The sequence below is a fragment of the Armigeres subalbatus genome, chromosome 1, assembly GCF_024139115.2.
Source record: "Armigeres subalbatus isolate Guangzhou_Male chromosome 1, GZ_Asu_2, whole genome shotgun sequence".
Taxonomy (NCBI): Eukaryota; Metazoa; Arthropoda; class Insecta; order Diptera; family Culicidae; genus Armigeres; species Armigeres subalbatus.
Genome location: NC_085139.1, coordinates 83,152,840 through 83,163,131, shown reverse-complemented (window position 1 = coordinate 83,163,131; position 10,292 = coordinate 83,152,840). Strand labels below are relative to the sequence as shown.

Sequence of the window (10,292 nt, the reverse complement as noted above, 5' to 3'; positions counted from 1 at the left end):
TCAACTTTTTTAGGCACTGACAGTGAGGGAAGAACAGTTATCTCCCATCAAGCCTTTTTTCCTTTCCCGTAACATTATTTTTTGGCGAAAAGCTGCGGGAATGAGCATCCTCTGCTTGTGAGAATGAGTGAGCATGATGATCCCTGCTATCGAATACATGTTATTATATAATCGGTAGCACAAAACGACAATGAAAATGGAGTCAAAACTTTGCATAGCAAACCAAACAATACATGAAATATATGACAATATGGGAATAGGAAAACTTGTAAAATTGTACTAGTCGGAAATGTCATAAGAAGTGTTTATTTGGTTCACATTGATCTTGAATATATTTTCGATTATTTTTAAACATGTTTCATGCAATTCAAACGGGGTGCTTGTTCAACCATAAGATCAACCGCTTTTGCTCTTATTCGACATTTGGCCGAATAAGACATTTGGCTGTAAAGCCTGTCCACGTTAAATTTCGGACACCCATCATCCAATGCGATTTTTTTAAATTTTCACAAACTACTGAGAAGATCAATATACACGACAGCTCAATCTCTGCACTTTATGTGATAGTTCAGAGTGTTTTCATTCTTGTCCAAAGCGATAAATTGGCTACAAATCAATTGGACATTGTCACAGTGTCCGAAATTTAACGTGGACAGGCTTTAATAGACGTCTCAATACTAACTTCGCGATTTTCTCTTTTAACAGCGAAAAGTGAAAAAAGAAGGAGTGAAAAGTGAGACGTCTCATTTCTCATTTCTCACTTCTCACTGTAAAATGTGAGTAAGGCAAAAATTCGATAGTCGTGGGTGTTCCTATAGTTGCGGTAGTGTTATTTTAGCAAAATCTACGTATTTAACGCAGCAACCCATATTGTCTATCAATTTGTTGACCTGTCATTACTCGAAATAAAAGAAAACAGATAAGAAAATCCCTCCAAATCGGTAAAGTATCACTAAATTACCATATCTTTTTCTCGGCTTTGCACCAATAGTTGCGGTAGTGTTCCAATAGTTGCGAGTCCCATAAGAAAACAATGGGATTCGTAACTATAGGAACACATATTAAAAAATACCGCAACTAATGGAACACTGCACCAATAATTGGAGGTAACATTTTAGGTAACAATAATGGTTTCTGCAGCGTTTGGAATACTTTTCGTTTAAAATATAATTTATGAGCTATTGGATAAGTACTTAAGGTAAGCGACATGAAATATAGATGTGGTGTAAGCGAAGAAACAGTGGTGGAACGTGCTTAGTTCCTCCACTATTGGGTCTTTTACCCTAGCGCGAAGTGGGTAGTGAGACATATTACTTCTCACTTCGCGCTTCTTCTTCGCGCGAGAAATGAGACGTAAAATGTCCAATTCGGCCAAATGAACTTTTCGGCCAAACGACCCTTTCGGCCAAATGACCCTTTTGGCCAAATGTCCTATTCGGCCAAATGGCCCTTCTCTATTCGGCCAAATGTCCTTTTGGCCAAACGAAATTCGGCCAAATCGGTTTCGGCCTGATAGTTTGTTCGGCCTAGTGGGTTTCGGCCAAATGACCCTTCCTCTTACAAAAGTACGTCTCTTATTATAAACTCGCTGCTAATGAGCATTCTTTTTGCAGGGGGTCCCGTAGCGCAGATGGCTACACGTTCGCTTTACAAGCGGATGGTCGTGAGTTCGATTCCAAGCCCCTCCACCAAACCCGCGACAGTCGTTGGATGCGCAGCGAATATGGCGGCGTTTTGGGAAACGCACCTTTCTGTTACGGTTGCCTGATGACGACTGACAACCTGTTCTTCTGGGAGGCATTCCTCTAACGTTACCCGGATAAATGTCAACCAAACAATGCAACGATCATGGAATACGAGAACCGGATGAATGATAATGATGATAATGGTCCCGCCACATACCCCTATAAACGTTTGAACAAGACAATTTATCTTTGATTGAATTTAATTTAACAACAATTTAATCAGATTTGCAAAACAAAACAAAAACAATCTGATTACCATCACAAATATAAATTTCTTAACTTTCCTTTACTATCCAGCAAAAATATAAAAGATTCCCTAAGTATCAGAAGTGATGCTTCAATTAAAAAAAAAACCCTTGTTAATCCACCTAGCGGTGAAGCTTCCTTTCTCGCTCATTCAAAAGGGTTGATAAACACATAAGAAAAGTCAAATGTAACACTAAATAGGGCTTATTTTTCACATTTTTGATGCGCATTCTAATAATTCCTGCCGGATGTAATTTGTTGCATGCATATCGGATGAGGTTAAGTGCCTGGAAAATGTGTGAGTTTTTCACACGGGTGTTGCTTATAAAAAATCACTGCAATCAAAGTTAATTACCTATATTCCTTCCTATTAGCTTCCCGGAGTAAAAACTAATTACATACTATGTCTGACACTCGATTTGTGCAATTGTACAACATGTGAAAGATTAATTCAAAAAATGTGTTAGAGGGTAACCACTTCCTTCGGTGAGTTTCAATACATTTGTAGAACTAAATTTTCGATTTCAACAATGTTTGTAGTCTCATATGGCACTCTGCTAATCTTCAGTTTCTATTCATTTCACACTTGCCGCTCGCTTGCGGTGTCAATCGAATCTGTATCTTCATGATTTTCATCTATTATTATTATTTATCTTTATTAACGAGATTTTCGGCCCTTGGCCGGCTCCTCTCGTGGATTTTCATCTACTCCCTTTCGCTTTGAGTAGTATGATTATCACCTAAAAAAAGCCAATCAATTAATTTCGAAAGTTGTCCTTAGGCCTAGCGTTACTTATTATGTCGAAAACTTATTATGTGGAAATTTTTGTCAACGCAACAACCAATTGGCAACGTAATCCCCTTACCTCCTCAAAAGTCTACGTGGCTTGTGGACAGCCCCTAAGTGAAGTGAAAAAATGAATGTTCGATGTGAGACCTAAGAATAAGTAGGAGCTAAGAATTGAGAAATGAGGCGTTCAAGTAGAGAAATGAGACGTTCAGAGTAGTTGAGTACTGAGAAATGGAAGTACTGAGTAGTGAGATGTGTGTAGTTACAAGTGAGAATCGAGTAGTGGGAAGTGAGAATTGAGAAAAGAGAAGTTGGAGCAAATAGTGAGAAAAAGGGAAGTGAGAAATTGAGAAATTAGAAGTGAGTAGTGAGTTATAATGGAAAAAGTTCTGAGATAGGAAGAAGAAATAAAGGAGAAGGTAAAATAAAGAAAGAAGCAGAAAAGAAGAAAAAGATAAGGAGAGAAATAAGGAAAATGGAAGAAGGCAAAATGTAGAAGGAAGAATGAAAAACGAAAAAGTGTGGCAGTTCCACGTATATTTAAATTATTAATTATTCAAAGTTGTACAAATAGATTAAGTCGAATTGAGCTACCCCTTGTTCAGAGACCACTCAAATTAAGGGTCATTTTTGAATTCGTTCACGTCTATTCATCCGCTCATGTGGAGTGTCCTAGATTACAGAGTTCATGGTTCATCGACGGCAGCCCATAAGATAAATGAGTTCACGAGTTGATGCTGGCGTCAAATGCAAAGTCGTTAGCCAAAAGACCATGTGCGAGTCCGGGCATCGACCTGGGTCCAAGTATCGTTGATCCCAGCTCCTTTGATAATATTCGGGCTGCGAAGCGAGATAGAAGATTTGGCTCCAAATGGTAGGGGAACGAAAGGGTCTTCCGAATGGTAAAAGGGTGTGTGCTCGGAATAACGATTTCTGATATTTCACAAAATAAATTAATTTTGCGTAATTTCCGCTGACGAAGATTTGAAATCTCGCGCCTTGATATGGGGATCTCATAACTTGTGAAGGTGAAAGTGAAAGCACTTCGATCTGGTTTGTGGAAGAGGCGAGAGCGGTCCAAATTCAGTCCCGCGCCGTGGTATTGAAGTTCAGGTATGAACCTAAAGCAAACGCAAAAACCTTTCGATTTACCCTAATTAGGTTTTCTTTCCCCATTTTCCTCAAAAGTAGAAAGGCGGAATAGTAATAGTGCCTAAGTACGTGAGTGCGAGAGTTAGAATAGTGCGTGTGAGTGCGTTGATTTTGGATGCGACAGGTAAGACTGGTGACATAAGTGCGTTCAATGTGTAAGAATTAATCCGTTCATATGACAGCCTATTCAATCCCCAACAGATCTGTGGCAAGTGTTGCGAAGCCCGTCACTTCACCATCATAGTCAGTTCAGTCCCCACAGTCCTGCTTCGTGGCATTTTACTGGCGGTATACGTGGCCGGTCGGAGAGGGCAGCGAACGATAATTCCCGCGCCCTAGGCAGGGGTTAGAGCAACGAGCTATGAGCTAATTAAGAGCAGAAGCGAAGAAGTCGACCAACCGTTCCGGTCGTGAACCTGAAACAACAGTAAAAAGGTTTCCCGGAGCCGGACTCGAACCGACGACCGCAGCGTGCAAGACGCGCACGGTAGCCCTTACACCCTAGCAGCACAGCTTTAGTAGATTTGGTTGCAGCATCTTTTGTGTGACTCGATTTGGTCGCATGTAAGTCGCAGAACGTCTTCTATCCCGAGTAGGAGAAAATAGCTCAATAATATCAAATGCTGATAAGATAGCAAAATGAGATATGGACATGATTGATATAAGAGATAAAAGATCAGACGACACTATCAATATTTTGCACTAAAATATGATAAGGAGATCAAGTTATGCTATCATATATATCATATATATAATAGCCCTGTTTGTCTGTCCGGTGACTAGCCAACCAGACGCAGCACGCGGGGAAATTTTAACAAAAAATAAAATATTTGATACTTCAATTTTTTTTTACTATCAAATGCAGAAAACAAAACCAGTGATAACCTTAGACAACCAGACACAGCATTTGATGAAAAAATTCACAGACAACAGACGTTGAAAATTTTGATTTTTTTTAAATGCAGAAAATAATATATCAGTCTTAAAAATAAAAAAAAACACTTGCCACGGGCGCTATTGCGTCCACAAATAAACTAGTTTGTAATAAGTGATCAATATCATGTGCCATTAGTTTGTTCTTATCACAACATATCTTGATATTTAAGTGATATTTCGGTGCAAATTTTTGATATTGTTGCCTGTTCTTTTATCTCTTATGTCAATCAAGTCCAAGCTAATTTTGATATTGTTGCCTGTTCTTTTATCTCTTATGTCAATCAAGTCCATATCACGTTTTGTTATTCTGTTCATGGCTTCTACCCGGGATGACAAGTGTGATACTCGGGCACCACCAAGTGAGGCGACCGCCGCGACCGCCGATCCACGCCAGCAGCATTCGAAACATCGTTTTTCAGAGTCCGCATGAGTTAAACGGCAGCGTGCCAAGCACGTGGCGATGGCCAACAATAGGCGCGCCCGCCGAACCGTGATTACATGCATGTTCCAAATGTTCCAATATTCCCTAGCCTAGCCCCTAGCCCGAGTTAAACCGCCCTACCGTTCGTCCTGCTTATGATCGGTAGCTGGCGAAACCTGAATTGCACTCCTATTACCACCCATCGGTAGTCGCACCGCAAGCTAATGAGTGTGAAATTAGATAGACAGAGTGAAGTAAATGTAGAGTAGGCCTAGACACACGAATGTTGGTAAAGAAGAGTAGATAGAATAAAAATTTCAAATTAATTTGTGTCGAAAATAAACTCTTACACTACAGCTCGAATGTTTTTAAACCGCCAGTTGATGGGAGAAATCTGATGAGGTAAAAGAGAAAGGATTTTTACGTTTTCGGGTCGTTCTGTTCTGTTTAGGGTGGATTTGATTTTCCCAGGAGGTTGGCCCGAACCCAACCACGGACAGCTTTTCAGTCGGACGAAGTCGTTCGAAGCGTTTTGGAGTCGAGTTCCGGTGATGATAATGGCCGCGAAGGCAATAAACTCATCATCGGCGAAAGTCATCATTCCGAACACGGATTTTTGCCTTTCTCGTACACTGTGTGTACCGAAAGGCTATATGTTCGCTCCAAAACGAACTTTTTATAGAAGGCCCGTAGACCCATAGTGTATTATACCAATAGCCGAATTCGAGCAGGATCCAGTGGTAGAGTGCGCTGCGAGAGTTTGGGAGAAAAGTCGTCAGAAGCGATTTTTTACATTAAGGGTCTGTCTCAATTGGATAATTAAACTGAAATTAAACTTAAAAGTGACATTTCAATAATTATCAAATAACCCTGCCCGCAGAGCAAGATTACTTTTGACAGATATCGAATCATTTTCCATCGATGTCCTGTTGGAATTGCTGGGTAGCACCAGCCATTCTTATAACGGGGTGATTTTTTAATTTTCGAACAAACCCGATTTTGAACACAATTTTTTGCGCTACGATTCTTTTTTTACACGATTTTTTCGAAAATATACGATTTTTTTTTAAACGATTTCTCGAAAATACACGATTTTTTTTTACACGATTTTTCGAAAATACACGATTTTTTTTTACACGATTTTATTTTTGCACGGACGCATCTATCGTGTAAAAAAAATATTCAGTGTACATTTAATGATACACGAGTAAGGCACCACCGCTGCTAGGGGGATTAATATGTTTTTATTTTTATTTTAAGCGACTTACAGTCGTAAAACCCTACGCTCCCCTGCCAGCCCACTCGTTTCCCTCCCAGTCATTTGGAAAAACTTGAACCCTCCCCTTAAGGGTCTCACAGGTCGGGTAACCCACAATCGTGGTAGAAGGTCTCCCTTGGGAGTGACGCTTAGGTCATTTTTGCTTGAACCCGGGAACTCGTGAGGTAGACGGGTTGCAAGAGGAAAAAGGAAGAAATTACAAGAAAGAATGCAGAATGAAGAAGGCAGAAGGAAAAAGAATTAAGAAAGAAGGAATCAGGAAGTTATAAGAATTAATTTCTCAATTTTCAAATCGTTTCACTTCTCACTTTTCACTTTTCACGACTTCATACTTCCTACTTCTAACATCTCTCCTTTCACTTCTTACTTATTACTTCTTAATTCTCGTTTCTAGCTTTTTACTTCTCACTTCCTAAAATCACTTTTCTCTCTTACATGTCACTTTTCGTTTCTCAGATCTCACTACTTACTTATCACTTCTCACTTCTCATTCTTCACTGTTTGCTCGCTTTTCACTTCTAACTTCTCTCCACTCACATCTCACTTTTCATTTTTCATGTCTCATTTCTCACTTCTCACTTCTCAGAAGAGTGAGAATTCTTCTTTTCTTTCCTCTCACTTCACTTTTCACTTCTTATAATAATTCTAGGTTTATTTTTTGGAGGAATTACTAAAGGTATTTCCAGAGGTGTTTCTGGGTGGAGCAATTCCCGGCACGCAGAAGAAGCTTGCGCGATTCAAACAACTATTCCGATTGTTGCATCAAACAAGGTGGATATTGTTGTTTCAATCTTCAATGTTGTTGGTTCAACACTTGTTCACTGCTTGATTCAATTGAACATTATTGTTGTTTCAATCTTGCATTGTATGATTGAAACAATAATGATATTTAATTAAATTTTCCATAATTTGGAAAAACTGTATAAACTGATCAATAATAATCACCATGTCTACATGAAGTAAGCACGATGCAGAGGTAAAGTGGATGACTCTCGTTCCCCATGTAACTAGTTCGATTCTGCTTCTGTCACTTTTTCCTCTTTTGTTATTGTCATCATATTGCCGGTAAAGTAGTTTTGCAGCATTTAAAAACGCAGAATGTAAAAACAACCATATATATATTGTTGTTTTCTGCAGAGTGTATGTAATTAAGAGTGGCAACACTGTCAGAATTGGAACAACATTCATCTGTCATTCCCATACAAAATCGTGTTCCAAACGAGCAGGAGACCTGTCAAATGCGGCACATGTCGCCACTCTTATGTCGAATTCGTTTTTAAAAAGTTCCAACCTAGATTGGAACCAGTTCCAACCTAAGTGCTGTCAAAGTGTTTTTTATTCGCTCAGGTTGGAACTAGGTTCGCACTAGTTCCAACCCCAAAGCTGTCGAGTTAGCACTGTGTTGTTTCACTGATTTGGCACCGGGTTCACCAATGCAACTGTACTTCAACTGTCAAAACCACGTGGGTGGGTGGGACTGGGCGGAATAAACAAGCAGAAGGAAGAAACGAAACTGTCTGTTTATTAAAATAAAATGCGCGTTGTAATTCTTTTTTTCCGGGAATTTTGTGATATTTGTTATTGTAGTTTTTAATGCAATTAATCCGGTACTGTTGTCTAGATTCAGTTTTATAAATAATTGTTAGGGAAGCTATGTATTCATAAGTTCATCCAGGTTCTCCTCACAGATTGTGTCCTAAATTAGGTCGGTGGATGGAATTATGTAGTTTGGGAATTCCCCTTGAAACCCGTTCACAAAATCCGCTAAGAAAAGTCAGACAAATATATTTGAGGAATACCGAATAGAATTATTTCTTATGCTGAATTTCTTTTGAAATTATTTCAAAAACTCTTTCGTGCGTTTCAGAATTTTCTTCGGGAATTCTGCCAGAAATTACTACAGAAATTCTTTCAGTAATTTTTTCTTGAATTTTTGGCTGTATCTTTCAGACATTCCTCTATATTTATATTTTTCCAAGGGATCCTTTCGAGATGAATTCCTATGGAAATTCTTCTGGAATATCTTTGAATACTGTTCCAGGATTTTCTCTGGAAGTTGTCATCCGGCGGATTTAGATCCAGCTGGGCATGAGACAATAACATAATTATTGAGGATTAGCTCGCTAAAGGGAAGAATTGCCCTCCCAATCATACGAATATACCAGGTTTGCGATCTAGCTAAAAATGATATGAAACGTAGAATTCTTCCGAATCTCCCAATGGCACAAAGAAAGAGTCATAATTTCACATAATACTGTTCATTTAATGATTGAAATTAATTAAAATTTGGATAAAAAACTAAAAAAAAGGTTTTATTACTTACTCCTATGTCTGTGCATCCCTAACCTACGTTGTCTTAACACTAGTGTGGAAGTGTGTCAGAGTGTCGATGTCTATCCCACGGCGGTTGAAACATGCTTCGTACTGTCCGGACAGCGATCCATCATGCTGATAGCTCCGACTATGCCGATCGGAGTCCATTCCACTGACGCCGAATTAACTGCTGGTGGGATTACTGCAACACTGTGATCACTACCACCATTACGCCATTCTGTGTTGGCGGAATAAATAGGCCTGCACAAAATGAACGACATAATCACTGTTAGACAAACTTAATTTCTCATTCTCTTAGTTACAAATTAGTGCTGTTAGTAACTAATAGTTCATCGTCTTATCTCACCGATCCTCATTCTACCACCCTCTTAGTGCTGGGGCGCGCCCATCCTGGGTGCAGCGACAAAGGGAGAGTCAGGATATATCGAATCCCACTTGTGCACTCTTGCACCGACTCCTTGGGTAAAGATGGATGATTTCTGTAATTACCAGTTCAGTTAAATTGTGCACTAGCTGAAGAAATCTTATATCCATAATTCTACCTTCTTGTCACTGATCACTAACACCGTATTCCACTTCGGCCACTTTGTAATTTCCGCGTTTGTAGCGTTGTAGCGTACTTTGTCGTAGCGATTATTGACCACTAACTGACCGGTCTGTAGACTGTACAGGGATTTTATATTATTGAGTGGATAGGTATCGTTAACGGGAGAATGAGTGCTGCTGATATCGGTTGTTGGTAGCATCTTTCCAGTGATGATAGTTGTAGCAATGTATGCGATAAGATGAACTAATTCGGCTTAGGCTTTTAGGGTGATTCAATAATTTTAAATTCATACTTGGGTGGTTTTGCTCGGTCCTTATTTGTCGTTCATTCACTGTTTGTACCCAATTGCGCTAGGAATGGGCCATAGCACGGCGTTCGCGCTTGATCGATTGACTGTTGTCAACAATCGATCTTACTTGTTATGTGTGTTGTTCTGTTGTATGTGTAATGGTTGTACAAATGAAATTAACCATAACTCTTTATAAGGGTTTGGGGGGCAATAACCATTCCGAGGTATACGCATTATATATCCTGTTACATGCGATGATCGGAGCAGGTGACAAAGTCTCTGGGAATATCTTTGAATACTGTTCCAGAAGTTCTCTGGAAAATTATCCCAAAATGTGCTACATTTATCAGGAGAGGTAGCGAGGAAAAAAAATGGCGAATACTGGAGAATTTTTATTACATGCTTCTGAGTGTTCTCCGAAAAAAAAAACTTTGGCAGAAATAGATGAATGTAGAATAGAATATAATTAAATAGGGGAACTGTTCCGATTTCCATCTCATCGGGAAGCAAAGAAATACAGCACCAATTTCGTCGCCTCTTTTTGTCAACATGC

At 39.4% G+C, this 10,292-nt stretch overlaps 1 long non-coding RNA gene across 1 annotated transcript; it reads right to left on the bottom strand.

The window, feature by feature from the left end:
* Positions 1-8,847: 8,847 nt before the first annotated feature.
* LOC134215971 (uncharacterized) lies at positions 8,848-9,561 on the bottom strand. Its single transcript, XR_009980426.1, has 3 exons — positions 9,446-9,561; positions 9,250-9,382; positions 8,848-9,143 (listed from the first exon to the last, which is right to left on the bottom strand). It is a non-coding gene; the product is annotated as an uncharacterized LOC134215971 (long non-coding RNA).
* Positions 9,562-10,292: the final 731 nt, after the last annotated feature.